Below are 15,491 nucleotides of genomic sequence, written 5' to 3'. Positions count from 1 at the left end.
TTAAAGTTATCCCTCTGATCTTTCATTAGCAAACGTTTAATTTACAGTAGCATCTCACATTACAAATGCTTGTCTGTCTCTCTTTGTCCGTGAGTTCTTGAGGGTCAAAGGAGGCTCACAGGAGAATTTTGGGAGCACAATCCCGGGAGGAAAGCAGGGCTGAGGTATCTTTCTTCCCGTTCTGTGAATGAGGCATCGTGTCTCCAGGGCAACCTGAATTCTGACAGTCACAGGAGCAAGGACATAGCATGGATTTCCATTTGATTCCTGCAACAGAAAAGAGATTGGAGAGAAAAATCAATATATAGCTTAACTATGAGAGTTCATTTTCAGGATTAATTTTACCTAAGGTATCATTTCCTCTCTTCTTGTGCAAATGCAATTCACAGTCGCTAACTACTCTATTTGTTTTTCTGGAGTTGCCTCTTCTACATGTAGCAAAGACCTAACCATCTTAAATAAATAGGTTGCAATACAAAAATTCGGGATGTACCTACCATAAAACCAACCAAGCATTTTATAAGGGAGGCTGAAAGCATGGTTCACATTTCAAGATGTATAACCTCCCTTTTTTCATGTGATGCAATATTTATAGGCAGCAATTCATAGTTCTGGTCACATGTTTCAGTTCAAAGTGATTTTATCAGTGACAACTATGGAAAGCCCTGCCTATCTGAAATAAATATCTTAGCATTTGTCTTTGAGACACTGAGCTCTATCCTAAAGGAATATTCAAGAGTATGTTGCTACTAAAGGAAAACATTTCTTTTCTGCTTTGGTTTTCTTTGCTTGAAAGCTGTAAGCCTGATTTTCTTGCACAAAAGTGAACCACAAAAAACTCAGTTGTAAAAACAAAGTTGTGACAGGTAGCTCAAGCTCTTTTGGTTGTTCTCAATAGGTGTTTTTAGTAAGTGCTTGATAAAATTAATATTAAATACAGCAGGGTTATGCAGATAATTTTACTCTGACTCTCTGCTTTCTTCTTTATATCATCCCTATAAAAAGCTTTCAGAAAAATGAAAGGTGAGCAGAGCAAGAAGCATGTTAGAGAGGCTCCTTTAGGCTTGTGGATGTTTCTTGCTATATTTGATGCTCAGATCTTCCTCAGTTCCCTCAGTTGCCCTGCAAGTTTGATCCTTAATTTCCCCCAGCACTGAAACATCTCCACTCATTTAATTTAATGCTTACAGCGGCAGAAATGCAGATCTAGACTTGATAGTGATATTTACGTTGGAGCTTTTCTTCAGCCTATCTGGTACTGGCATAGATGGCATTGTAATAAAAATATTACGCCACAATGGTGATAAATTTTGAGGAAAAATTTCCTGAGCAGCCCTGCATTTACTTGAGATTTTAGGGATGTTAAGTCAGTAACCATTTTTTGTTTTTCTCGTACCTGTCTTCATCAGAGCAACATGGTTTAAGTTTTAGAGTCTTGTTGGGTGTACTATTATATTTCTATAATTTCCGTTAAGAATAGCTTCTTAAGAAGAGACCAACTGCATATAAACATTGGACAGGAAGTGAAATATTCATCTGACTTCTCTTATTTAGTTTATAATACCATTTAACATAAGTGTCTTCTGTCAGAAAATGCAGGCTCTGCAAAATGGGGAAATCAGAGTGCTTGAGCTAAAATGTTCTTGTAAGAGAAAGGGCAAAGATTCAAACAAAGCTAATGTCCAGTTTCAGCATCTTCGGGATGCCACGTTTCAATCCGTCTTTCAGAACAACACTTCATTTCCTGTTTTGAATATTAAGGGCCATCTGAAATAAACCATTTAAAACTGAAGAAGTGCCATAGCAAATTAAAACAAATATTGAAATCTCATTTCATGTTGAAAAGAGAGATTCTGTCTTCCATAGACCTCATCTTACTATTTATGTATATCTATCTGCATGAACCAATCCTCTTATTTCTTCAGTAAATATTTCCTTCATAGATTGTCGATTGTTATGTTCTCTTCAGTAAATGTTTATCTAAGTTTTACATGCAATATTTAGCTCCACTAGTCTTTCCTACGATGGTCCTTCCAGCTTTCAGTTCTCTAAATTCTGTCCTATTTATATCAATTCAGTGATAATCAATTTTCAGGTATACGCCCTTTTAGAAGCAGATTGGCAATTGAACTTTGTAGAGCGACTGTTTTTTTTTTCCCTCTGGTAGGCTTGCAAAGTTGCAAAGTTGTGCTTCCCAGTACAGAAAGGGAAAAAGAAAAAAAGCTTGAAGTAGCCTTAATTGAATAACCTTGGTCTCCCTCTATTCCCTCTTTTTCAAAAGTGTCATAGCCTATTGCTCTTCAATAAGGATTCATTTTAGGCTTCCAAGCTATAACTCATAATCCTTCACACTGTTCCAGAAGCAATCTTCATGAAGGAGGCTCAACCCAGAAAGTGAAAAATAGTTGGTACTTTTGAGGCTGACACAGGATTCATGGTAGGAGAACATTTTTAACTTAAGCAAAGACTTTTTCAAAATCTCGTGTTGGAAAGCTGACACAAGGCAACTAAAGTACAGAAATTACTTCATAGTTTTTGCAAGGGGGGAAAAAGTTTAACAATGTGTGAAACAGAATATTCATTCCTTGAATTATATCCACATCAGGACTAGATGCCTTTGCACATACTGATTTATCCCCAGTAAACTGGGCTGGGGCTGGAAGAAAAGGGTGAAGTTATTTGCCCACTGTAATAAATATCAGAAAAGAGAGATACAGCAGCATCCCTTTTAGCAAGTGAGTTAAAGAGTGCTTGGGCTAATGATGAACCACTTTGTACTGAGCCAATATCTGAGACTGAAAAAACAGCCAGTCATTCCTTGGCTCTGCAGCAGTCTTGGAGCCTGTTATAAACAAACAGAAGCAGGGAACAAAAATCTCCTTTGGGATGCAGCTAGCCTGAAACAGATATCCACGGTGAGACACTGTTGGATCGAAAGGGCATAAAAAGACAGGATCATGATGATGAAGACATTTCTACACCTGCTCATTAAAAGTTTAGTGCAAGAAGAGTTTATCCATGTGGAAACATGGCCCCCTACCATATTGTCTGAGTGCAGAGCAATGCTGCCAAGCATCTTCCCGTGTGTAGTTATTCGACACAGTTGCTTCTTTATGTAGTCAGGTTTTTTGCCCAGGGTTGGAATATTGAATGCTTATGGACATGTCCCAGTTCTCCTCTCCATCCCTCACTTAAAATCTGCTATAGGCATATCATGCACTTGCAAGCTTCCAATCTATGCAAACAGGGGGAGTAGCACAGTTAGTTGTGGGAGGCAGATAATGACCACTCTATATATTATCTATGTGCAGGACTTGACTGGGTCCAGAATAATTGCAATGATGGGCAAATCTGCCCTCACCCACTGCAGCTGTATTTCAAGACTGAAAATATGGAAGAGAAGCTGCTTTTTGAAATTTCACTGGGCTTGGCTAACAGCCCAATTCTGCAGACTTGGAAGATTTTCTATCATAATATTTCTCTGAAGCTAGCTGTGAGAATAAATGACATGAGGTATATTTGGCTCAAGAGCTGAGAGTTTAAAATTTTTGAAGAATTGTTTCTTGTTTGCTATGGAGCAAATCCCAAACTTCTTGCTTAGAAGTTCAGGCTCCCTGCTGCTATGGGGCCCCATCTGAACATCTTGACTAAAGAGAAGAAGTGCCCTCCTCTGTGAGTACTTACCACTAACATTTCTACTCTCAGCTGTACTAATTACTATGGCAGAAGTCATTTCACAGTGGACAAGGCAGACTGACCTCCTGGTCAGTCCTAGAAGAGAAGAGAGGGCAAACATGCTAGAAATGGTAAAACTACTCCTTTTATGGAAGGAACCTAAGACTCTGGGCAAGGTTGCAGTGCTGAGAAGTGACAGCTCATGAAGAGGAATGAACCAGTTATCTTGGGTTCTCCTAGAAACACATGGAATAGGTCAAAGTAGATTCTTTGCACAGTATGTACTGTATATTTTGCTCCAGTCAGCCCAGTGGGAAGTTACCAAGCATCTTGAGCACAACCTTTTTTAGAGCAATAGAAATTTCTGGTATCCTCAATCCTACATAGCTCTTGAGGAGAGACTCAGATGTATTGGGACTACTAGATTCTTCAAGGATTGGAGTGAGCAGTTGAATGTCCTGCTATTACTACACTTCTCATAAGAAAGCATTAAGGGAAAACTTCTAATCTGTGAATTTACAGCGGTTTTATTCTTCCTTATGGGGAATGCCACTAGTAGAGACAGCAATGTCATTACCATAGCTCACCAGATGGACAATTCTGCAGACATAGCACAAAGATCTGAAGGGATCCTCCTCTAGATATGTCTGATTTATAGACCAAGAGACCTACAGGGTTGTGTCAGACTTCCAGACCTGGAAAACACCATCCCGAAATTTCAGAACAGTGAGACATATACCAGAAACTCTCAAAGGTGAGGAAGGAGAGGGGGAGATTTCTAGGAGACACCTAAGGAATGGCTTTGCCTAAGGTGTGTTTGGGTGGCATCTGTAACTGCATTTGGGTCTGGCATAGGGGATCCCAAAAGCACAGCAACTGCAACGAAAAAACAGCCCCTTTTCATGAGTCATGGGACATAGAGCTGGTTTGGGACTTGTGCTGCAAGAGCTTGTGACCCTCATGCCTCTCCAAAGTCACAGTTGTCTACCCTTGGAGATCATAATGCCCTTTCATGTTTTTATACTGTCTCTGGTTGCTGTTAGAACACCCTTTTGTGAAGTGCACACTTTTTAAAGGGATAAGAATGTCAGGATAACTTTTTGTTCTAACTAGAAGCACACAATAAAAATTTTCCTCTGTAAGCAGTCAAAATTTCCAGCCATAGGTAAGGTCCTGTGTTTCAATAAAAATCAGTGTTGCTGCAATAATGAAGTAACTACATTCTGAGTTACCATTTTCACAAATCATCGGGTTTAATGAACAAAGCAAAACCAGCTTTGACCATTTTGTTCTCAAATTCTGTCCGAGTACGCAGTTTCTACAGACCATCTCAGGAAATTTTGGACTGTTTCCTACTTCCTGCCTTATCCACTGTGGGAAGCAGCATTTTTGTTTGTATTTATTTATCAAGTGAGAAGAAAGAAGAATTTGAAATTGCTGTAGTATTTTTTTCTCATGTTTGCAGATTGCGCTTTTCATAGACATGTTTGGAGTTGGAGAGTATTTAAAATGTTCAGCTTTGAGGGCAGATCACAAGCAAATCTTTCATCGAAGTTGTTTGTGTTTTAAATTTACTGATCATCTGTGATTGATCAGATTAGTTTTTTGCCTGGAGGAGTGTGAATTACCTTTCCTCGTGTAAAGCTGTTTGGGAACTGAAGGTGTGGCTATGGACGTGACTTCAAAATTCTCTTGATGAGAGAATAAGGGCCAACAGAAAAGGAATAAAAGCTTGTGAAAACAAAAATACGAAGAGCAAAAACATTACCAAAGAGAGTGTGTTTAAATACTGAAGTGAATAATCCCAGATAATTTGGAGTGGAAAATTTACTTTGTTTATCGAGAGTGCAACACCTCCCATAAAGTCAGGAGGAGGATGGAGTATTGTTGGCCAGTAGCCTAATGGTGACCCAAGGACCTCACAGGGTAAGGTCAGTGCTGTGCCCTATTCCTGTCTGCGTTTGCAAAAAGTACAAAGACCACAGGATACAAAGGGCCATTTCATTTCTCCCTCCATGCAGAGCCTCATCTTAATGCAAGAGGCGGAAGAGAGAACTAGTAGTACACCTCATCCAAGAAGTGCTGGGGGTAGAATGCGTTCTGGTCTAAGTTGGAGGGCACCATACACTCCAGACCTGCCCAGTGCTGCCTCCTTCTACAGAAAACACAGAGACTTGCTGTGATCCCTCAGATAAGTGCGGCAAATACTGCATTAGTTTTACTAAATGGGGAAAAATTGAATTATATTGGACAAAAGGCTAGTAGTTCATCTTGACCGCAAAGCCTTATCATTAAGTGAACCATGCTCTGGTCTTTCATCTGCCATACAGGATACATACTCAGAAGTTTTTTGGTGCATTGGCTGAAGACTGGAGTTCATCACTTCCCGTGGGAGACCTCATTAGACTAATGGTCATGAGGCACTTGTAAAAGTATGAGAGGAGGGCAAACTGCAAAATGAAGTGTGGATTAACAGATGAAAGCCACCTTCTGAGTTTGGCTGATCATCTATGGGAGAAGGAGAGAACTTGGACACTTGCAAAAAAAGATCCCTTTTAAACACTCTCTTGTACCCTCACAGGTTATCCAGGATGACTTACAGACTGAGTTGACTATTAGAGAGGATATTCTCATAAAAGCTTACCCTGATTTATTGGTTATACCGTAGGACAGTGTTCCTGTACATGTCTGTTTTCACATTTTAGCTTGCAAAACTGACCATAACAATTACAACATTTTATTCACACTTGAGCATAACCAGTGGTTCTGATCTTTTCTTACCAGAAACTGTAGCACATCAGTCGATTAGATTTCCTTGACATTTCCAAAGTGATCTTTTTTTTCCAGCAAGTGATCACGAAGAAATATCCTATAGCTTCTCTCTTGTTATTTCTTTCCTTAATGATGTGCATTGCACTCTTCATTCTCCATTATCTAGTATTATTTTATCATTTTTTCAGCATATCTGGTACTATTCAAGCCACTACACTAGGAACTAGGTCTGGGTTTTGAAGGGCCATCTATGAGTTGCACTTGGAAAACGTGAAATTTTCTCTCTCTGTAAGGGGACATCTTCAAGAGGCCAAACTCTGCTCCACAGTGATTACCATAGTTTCTTGATACAAAAAAATTAATCCTGAATTAAAACAAGCATTGGTACTGTTGTGGAAGAATATGATAGTAAAATCAATATATTAAAATCTCACATGGGAAGAGAGGGAGCACAGATATATTGGCAGAAAATGTGAAACATAGCAATGAAGTTGAAAGTGCCCAGTATCTCAGAAGAATTTGTGCTTGAGAATGTGCAGACAAGTCCAGGAAGAAAGATTCTTGGAATTTAAAGAGAAATCATGGAACACACAAATTTCTCTGTTCTTTGAATAGAGGTGCCAACTCATTTGAATGCATGTGCTTCCACCCATATTTTTATCACTTATTTACATGCATAGGCACACACTTGCAACATGCATCTATGTTTAAAAATGCACACAAGAGCCATGTACCGCTCTGAGCTTGTTTTTTTAATAAATATATATATCAGGCCAGCCAGACAAATAGCAATAATATTTCTCCCACTTGCTCATTTTCGGATGTCTCATTTACATATTTATGCAGCTCCTATTTTCTTTTTAAAATAAAGCCCTATGAAGTGATCTACCTCAGCTTTCACAAGGATGCAAATCACCAAGCTTCTGAATTTTTGATTAATTCTATCCACTTCATTTTTGCAATTCTAGACTTCCCTGAATATGAGGCTATGTCATCATTCATTTGCCTGAAGGAAAGGCACAATGGCTCCAGAATGAACTCTTAATTATGGTCAGCATTTATGTCAACACCATCCGTAATGAAACAAAAATCAATAGAATATCAGCTTTTTTTTTTTTTTAATTTATCTCATAGAGCTGATTTACTGTACTATCATATTAAGTTACCTAACAGAAACAGTGATAAAATAGGAACAGTTTTGCATTGTTTTTATTTGTTTATTTGTTTTCTTTAAAACAACAAACAGATCACAACACTGCTAGAAGAAGAAAATGAATTGAATTAATCAAAATGGACTGTAACCTAAAATGCATTCACAGGATTCACTGCAGCCACACAGCTGTGCAGTTGTGACCTATGTGCTCTTTCTATCTGCTTTGTACTCAGTCATGCTATGCTTTATATAGACTGAAAGACCTACAAGGAAAAAGCTATATCCTGGATTGTGGGATGGCCTCTGTGCTCTGCTTCCAACAGCAAAACACATGCTTGTACCAACATCAGATTATACCAAGAGGTGTAAATCCAGCTCAGCTATCAAAGGCAGGATGAACTCAAAATAGAAAATAAATTAGTGACCTAGCGTAAATCTTCCCACTTCAGCACCAGTACTGGATATAAATTTTCTGATGGAGAAAAAAGCTTTCCTGGAAAATCCCAGCGTTTGAGCATGCAGTACTTAATCTGAAACATCTTGGAGTTTTCTGAGTTTTTAAAGAATCCACAGATTATTGTTACCCCATGACCAGGGAACCAAGAATGAGATTTACTCCTGCCTTTATAACCCTCCCTAATGGAGGATTATAGAGAAAGACAGAGCCAGACTAACCTCGAGTGAAAGGATCTCATTCATGCTGAACAGTGAAGGGACGGGAGCAGCAGTTAGCAGTTGTATCAAGGGAAATTCTGATTGCATGTAAAGGTGTTTGTTTGTTTGTTTGTTTGTTTTGTGGTTTTGTTTGTTTGTTTTTTCTTTTTCTTCCCAGCGTGGATGTTGCCCACACAGGCAGTGAAATCTCCAGCTGTTGATGTCACAAAACTCAGCTGAACAAGGCCCTGACCAACCTGATCTAACTCTGAAGTTAGCCCTGCTCTGAATGGAGTGTTGGACCAGATGAGTTCTGGACTAGCTTAAATTATTGTGTGACTCCTTGACTTCAGACAGATGAAATACTGATATTTCCACTAGATTTAGTCAACCAAGACCTCCTTTGTAGTCAGTAGAGAAAAGCTGAGTACTGCTCATTTTCATCCTAGGCTATTTATGCCTGGCGAGTTGTACCTCTAAGGGCCTGTTTCTTTCCATTGGCTACAAAAGGCGTCTAAGCCACTTGTGAGCACCTACATGACAGACAAGTGCTTTTGAATAAGAATAACAACAGCTATGTTACATCCTGAAAAGATGTTTTGGCAATGAGGATCCAGAACTCATGGGCTGCATGGCCTCAGAGGAACTTGGTGGGAAGTCTTCATCAGATGCCCAGTGAAACTCATATTCTCACAGATTCTGAATATTTATTTTTTACATCTAGATCATGATAGACCCTGAAGGGCTCTGCAAATGTTCTTTTATTGAATGAATTCAGCTAAAACTGGTGTTCTAACAATTTGAGTGAGCTAGTGCATCATCTGGGGAGTTTCCAGTTAGGTTTCAGTTTCATTAAAAAAAAAAAAAAAAAAAAGAGTTCATAAGAAATTCTACTTTTTTTGAAAACTCAAAGTGCCCAAGTAAGGGTCAAATGCTGAAAACAGGTTCTTGAAGCTGTTGAATTCATATTCGAGTGAGAGAACTATGTCAGTCCTTCTGCAAGGTCTGCAAGCAAGGGAAACTGAGAATGAGAAATATTTACATCACTGTCAATATATGAGCCTGACTGAGAAAGCTATAGGTAACGTAGAAGGATAACCCTGAGCATGGCTCAAAAACAGAGATATTTCCATTGTAGTGAAAACAAAGGTAGAGTGTAAGTATCTAACAGATACCAAGCTGAATGTGTGACCTACAACTGTTACGTCTGAAATACTGACTAGAGGGACTTTCTCACCAAGCTGGTTATGAAGGGTAAGGTTATTTTCTGCAGTCAAGGGATAACTCTGCCAAGAGGGGACAGAAACCTTTTATTGCCTTTCCTCTGGACTCTGTTTTGACACTGACAAATGGAGACTCGGAATTCACTAAGGCAATGACAGTAACAGACATTTCTTGTCAGCACCTGAGAACAAAGCCATTAAGATCTTTTTTCTTTTTTTTTTTTTTTTCTCCTAGGAGGTACTGGGATGTCTCCCACCACTGCAGTTTTAATTAAGATGTGACGTTTACTACCATCCTTCTGAGCCAGAACAGATGTTGCGCTCTAGCGAAAGGTTCTTCCAAGACAACTGGAGAATTCAGTGACATATGGAAATTAACTGGATTTTTGTGGTCAAATTTACCTCAGCATTGCTCACCACGAGGAGGTCTTGATTCGTGAGTGCAGCCTTTGAGGCTCTTCCACCACATCAGTCCAATGGTATTACTAAACGTAGTGATAAAACCACTTCTCTCAAGGTGCTTAGAAACATTAGTGACTACAAGTAACACCTCTGAGTGGTGCGAAAAACATCTTTATGCTAATAAGTGAACTCTCTCCCAGATAAAGAGAAGCTGACTTGCCCAAGGTGCTGGAACAAACCACTAGGAGCAATGAGAATAGTCTCAACCAGAATTCAAGTATGGGTGGATGCCAAACTTCCCACTGGTGGATGGGCCATGAGAGGCCAAGGCACCATGCTGTGCTATGCTCTGTATACTTTGCTCCCTACATGGTGATCCTGCACCTAAAAGCATAGCCTTAGCTCAGCCTGGCTGCCTCTGTGCTGGTAGGACCAGCGTTAGCTGTGATCTAAGGGCTGGGGACCGCATACATGTGGTGCTGAGCCCCAGCTCCATCCACCAGCAGGACTCCTTGGGGTGCTCCTGCCCCAAATATGTGGGTTGGGGTCTCCCAGAGCACGGGCAGCATTGGAACATGTACACAACATACCGTCCACCCGTGCCTTGGGAAACCTGCCAAAAATCAGGGAGAATGTGGCCTCTTCTCTGTGTGGACTCTATGCTGTAGAAGGAAACATTTTCTGGTATTAATAAGAACAGAGTTTGGTCTTGTGGTTCTGAAACAAACAAATGTCATATGTGTAAAACTAAAGGCGCACTTGTTTTGAAGACCAGATCAGCTGCAAAAATGAATTGGCTTTGCTTTTCAGATCCTCCCACGAGTCCCCAGAATAGTTGATGTGGTTTGCAGTTACACCAGCCTATTTCTGAGCATATTTTCCTTTCTTTTCTGCTAGGAAAAAAAAAAAAGACCTTCTCTGCAACAAGAGAAACAACAGAATTCCTACATTTCATGTGGGTAAAACGAAAAGGGGAGTATATGCAGGTACATAGGTTTTTTGTACATAGCCTGGTGTTCTGGTATTGACATTTCCTCCGCGGGCAGCTCTCTGGCTTTGTGCGGGCGCCTGGCACTTGCACACAGCTCCGCTCTGTTATGGAAAGCCAGGCATGCGTGAGCTGATCGCTGGAGACAAGTGAGGAAAAGGGGGGACCTTGGCGAAGACGAGTCAGCTGGGGACAGGGAACACTGTGTCTTTTATGAAGCAGTGTGCAGAGGGAGAGGGGAAGGGAGAGAGGGAAGCGAGAGCGATGCTTGCGCGGCATCCCCAGGGTGCCCCCCCTCACTCCCCAAACCGGCTACTGGCAAAAGGCAGAGCTGCCAGAGCACAGCAAAACTGTGCAGCAGGAAAATGGAAGCCTTGGGGTGAAATATAACTCTCCTGTGCAATTGTGGAATATAAGTCCTTGGGAGAAAGAGGGGGTGCGGGGCTGAGGTGGGGAGAACATCATGCCGTTGCTGCTATGGAAACCAAATCCTCCCCATCTCAGGGTGGAGATGTGCCAAAATCCTGGCCAGCCTGGCGGCTGCTCACAACATACCCTTTCCCCATCTCTCTGCCCTCTTCTACGACCTTAGCAGTTGCAAGGCCTTGCGTAGAGAAATGAAGGTTTACGAAGCTGCAACAGTGCTCAAACAACCTTTCTGGCAAAATGTATTAAGGTCTTCCTCTGATAAATACCAGAGGCTTTCTAGTTATTATTTACTGTTACAGGAATGTGCAGAATTTTTTTCTTCTCCCTGAATCAAATTGAGGGGAAAAGGGGGTTTAGAGGGATCACCTGTGTTTCAATCTCCCTCTCATTTTTCTTCCACTGCTGAGGCTGGATGAGAGATACTGACTGAAGAATTAATTTTGGAGTAGGGCTCCTGGGTGCAAGTAATCTTGTGGAGGAAAACATGCTTCCTACCTGTGTTATTTCTGGGGAAATGAGAGCAGGTTTTACTGGCAGAGTCAAGGGCGAGCAAGGCCTGAGGAAGAAAAAGGAAAAAGCATGATAAGGACTGAGCGGGCCTCTCATTAACTTCTCTTAGTCTGTGCCTGTGCCAAGCTGTGGAGTATGAAAACTCATTGCTCTCCAAGCGCTGGATAGATAAATATCTTTCTTTTAAGAAAACAAAACAAAACAAGACAAAACAAATCCCAACAACAGCTGTGTTCATTACAGTGTTTATGTTCATGGCAGTTTTGTATTCATCAGTTTTCTTATACCAGAAACAGAGGCATGTTGCTCATGGGTTACTGCAGATAGGAAAAGCTGGTTAGCATGTACCATCCTTATATAACCCCTTTGTTTCAGAGAAACCTCTTAAACAGGCTTATCTGCAAGTATAGGTGAATTGGAGCCCATGGCATAAAGCCTATGGCCCAGCTTGAGGCTCCTGCTTAGAGGGAGTCCTGGTGCCTGCTGGGATGAGGAGTATCTGACGAATTCCTCAGAAGGTAAAAGTACATTCCCTGTATTAGGAAACAAAAAGCCAGGTATTGTGCCAGTGGCATAGGATGTTATTGGAAAACCACACCAGGGAGGTGTGTCTACCCAATTTTTTTATTATTCCTCTTGTACCAAAAGTTTCTAGGGGCATGCTGGCAGGCCTGTGGTACATGTGATAAAGCTGCAACATATTTTAATCATAGCTAAAACAAAAACAAAACAAAACAATACTTACAAACAAACAAACAACAAAACAGAAAAACAACATACGAAGACAGAGAGACCTGGCGGAGTCTCAAGAGAGAGGGTGGAGCTGGGAGGGATTTCACTGCTCTAATGATCAGCATCTTCTGCAAAGAAGGGAGCAGGAAGAATGTGAAGCATTTGTCATATCTGCATCATTCTGTGACAAGAGATTCACCCTCTCTTATGAGCCTTTTTCGTTTACAGTAAAACTCCTTTGTGCCTCACTTCAATGATTTTCAGTGAAAGGTCAGGAGGGGGTGGGCACTGGAGCAGTTAATTCAGCAATTGTACAGTACCCACTCTTAGATTCTTGAGGTTTTATTCTGTATTAAAAATAAGAAGCTGTTGTTTACTCCAGGATTACTGAATGGCCTCTGTTCCCATGATACCTAGAGGAGGCTGACAATTATTCTCCCTGGGTTCTCCCTGGAGCTATTTTGTTTGCTGGCAGGGAGGAAATTGTTCATGTTTCATTTGCGCTACCGTTGTTCCAGCTGCCAGAGCAGGAATGCTTGTCCGCCAGCCTGCATCGGTGGCAGCGGCTCCCCTTCAGACCTGCCATCTGTTAGCGTTATTCCTATTATCATCTGCGTGATGGCAGCGCCTAGCTGGATGTCCCTCTGTGCTAGGCACTGCTCCAGTATGTCAGAACCACAGAGGGGGCACCGTGAACACAGGTGAGAGACACAAGAGACTGAAGGGGGGGACTTGTCTGCTCCAATCCTCTGGGTAAGCTAGAAAAAGGGCCTTCAACTGCATCCTCCTGCCTCTGACCCCTCTCGGACTCTTACTGAAACACCTCCTTAAATATCCACTGTAAATACCAGCTGCAGAACAACATAAGGGTCTGCTAGTCCCTGGTTAATAAAACAAGGCTTCTTATAAACATCCTCATTCCAAATCCATATATCATCCGGCAAGAGAAAAAAAAGGAGAGGCGTTTTCATTTTATTTCACTCGGCTCCTAGTCACCTGGGATCCTGTGTAACATGGGATCCTCAGTACTCTGGAAGGTATTTTTTTGTTGACTCACAAGGTGCCACAATGAGCCGTTTCAAGCCTGGATTTCCGGATGTTGCAGTCTCAGCTTGGGACACATCTTGCTGAGCCCCAATTGTAAGAAACGAAACCCACCCCGGCCCTGACCACCCCTTGGCACCTTGCGAGGCTGCACTGAGCCCGGCCATGCTGAAACCCCGGTCCGGAGACAGCAACCATCATCTCACCTCCCAGCCTTGCCCCGTTCCCTTTGTCCGGAGCCGGGGAGACTGCCAGGGCCGGCTTCCCCGCTCGGAGCCTGCAGTGCCGGCGCGGTACCACTGAGCGGCACCGTCTGCCCGGAGACTCGGGGCCCGCCCCGGGACCCCACCCGCATCCCCCCGGGGACCACCACAGGGCTACTCCGAGCGGGAGGAGAGGTGGCCCCACACGTCGGTTTGGGGTCACATAAACACACGAAAAGAGCATTTCCCCCCTAAAGCTCATTCTCAAAGGTCAAGGGGCTTTGCACGCGAGGCTACAAAACACAAGTGTTTGCTTCGCCGGTGCTTGTGAAGGGTGAGCTGATAACTCAAAATGCTGCTACGCCAGGCGGGGCTGCGTCCAAACAAGACGCCAACTGCCAAGAAGTTTTTCATCATTTATAGAATTTTGACTTGGTAGGAAGTGATTTATTTATTTATTCATTTGTTCATTTATTTATTATTATTATTATTTTTCCCTTTACTGGCTTGGTTTTTTTTGTTTCTGAAATGACATTTGTGCCTCCAGATGTTCAAATGATTCAATATTAAAATGTTCTCAGCAACCCTGTTTGGTTTTTTTTTTCCTTTTCCTTTTCCTTTTTCTTTTCCTTTTTTTTTTCTTTTTTTTTTTTTTGGGGGGGGGGCGGGAAGGGGTGGTGATTAGGGAGGATGGGAGATAAAACAGCAGCAAAAGTTTTCAACTTTAAAATAATTCAGTGTATGTTGTTCGCCATGTTCTGAACAATATTTCTAACAAATGGCTTTGTACAGGTCGATATCTAAATTGTGTGTATTTTCACTTTCTGAAAATTATGACAGTTTTTTTACCTGGAAATCTGGATATTTGATCATTAGCAGTTATGCTTTTAAGCTAATTGAGTAATTCCTAGGAAGGATATAAAAATAAACCCGTAAAAAACGAAACATTTCAAACCCTGTCAAACAGAAGTGGGATCTGTACTTTCTGTTAGTTCAGTTCCTTGATTTTTTCGACAGTGCATCATCCCAAAAGTGCTCCTAGTCTTGATTTGGGCACAGCTGTGGCTGCTCTGGGGCTGTGTAGGAAGACATGCTGATGTCCTCTCTCCCCATTCGTGCAGACTAGGGACCCACCTGCAGGATGCCACATCTCCTTTCCAGAGGAGACCGAGGTGATGGAAATGACTGCAGGCAAGCATCTCCATCTCACCCTGGTCACGATATGTGCCTACAGCTTCAGGAACTGGAAGTCTCCCAGGCCTACCAGTTTCTATGTGGCCATTCTGTCTGTTTTGCTTGGTAGAGCCACTTCCCTCCTCTACCTTTCTCAGCCCAGAACTGCAGTTTTTATCCTATGTGTGTTTTGGGGAAGTTAGTCAGGCATGACGCTTTGCCATTTTGGAGAGCAGACTTGCTCCTGCAATCTAGCTCAGCACCCGTACATTTTTAAATCAAGTATTGTAAGCGTTTCAAGCGAGAGCGGGGAGGGTTTACCAGTCCTTTTGTAACAAAATGGTTTTAGTTTACATACATTTGAAGAAGATAGTTCTGTGGTTGACAGCCAGAGCTAGAAAAAGCCTGAGGACTGTGTATTTTTTGTTGCTGGATGACTTGATATATGACACAAACACACACCAGTAATCAATAGCTTTAAGTTAGACACAGTGTTTTGAGAGGAGACTCAGAGCTACAGCATCTGCAGAGAT

The 15,491-nt window shown here is 41.8% G+C and overlaps 1 long non-coding RNA gene across 1 annotated transcript; it reads right to left on the bottom strand.

Moving 5' to 3' along the window:
• Positions 1–13,865, bottom strand: LOC139826974 (uncharacterized). The gene is made up of 3 exons (XR_011737140.1): positions 13,789–13,865; positions 11,792–11,852; positions 1–267 (listed from the first exon to the last, which is right to left on the bottom strand). It is a non-coding gene; the product is annotated as an uncharacterized lncRNA (long non-coding RNA).
• Between the last annotated feature and the right edge of the window lie 1,626 nt (positions 13,866–15,491).

The sequence above is a fragment of the Patagioenas fasciata genome, chromosome 1, assembly GCF_037038585.1.
Source record: "Patagioenas fasciata isolate bPatFas1 chromosome 1, bPatFas1.hap1, whole genome shotgun sequence".
NCBI classification, from domain to species: Eukaryota; Metazoa; Chordata; class Aves; order Columbiformes; family Columbidae; genus Patagioenas; species Patagioenas fasciata.
The sequence above is the reverse complement of the archived record's forward strand: the minus strand, read 5'-3'. Positions and strand labels throughout refer to the sequence as shown.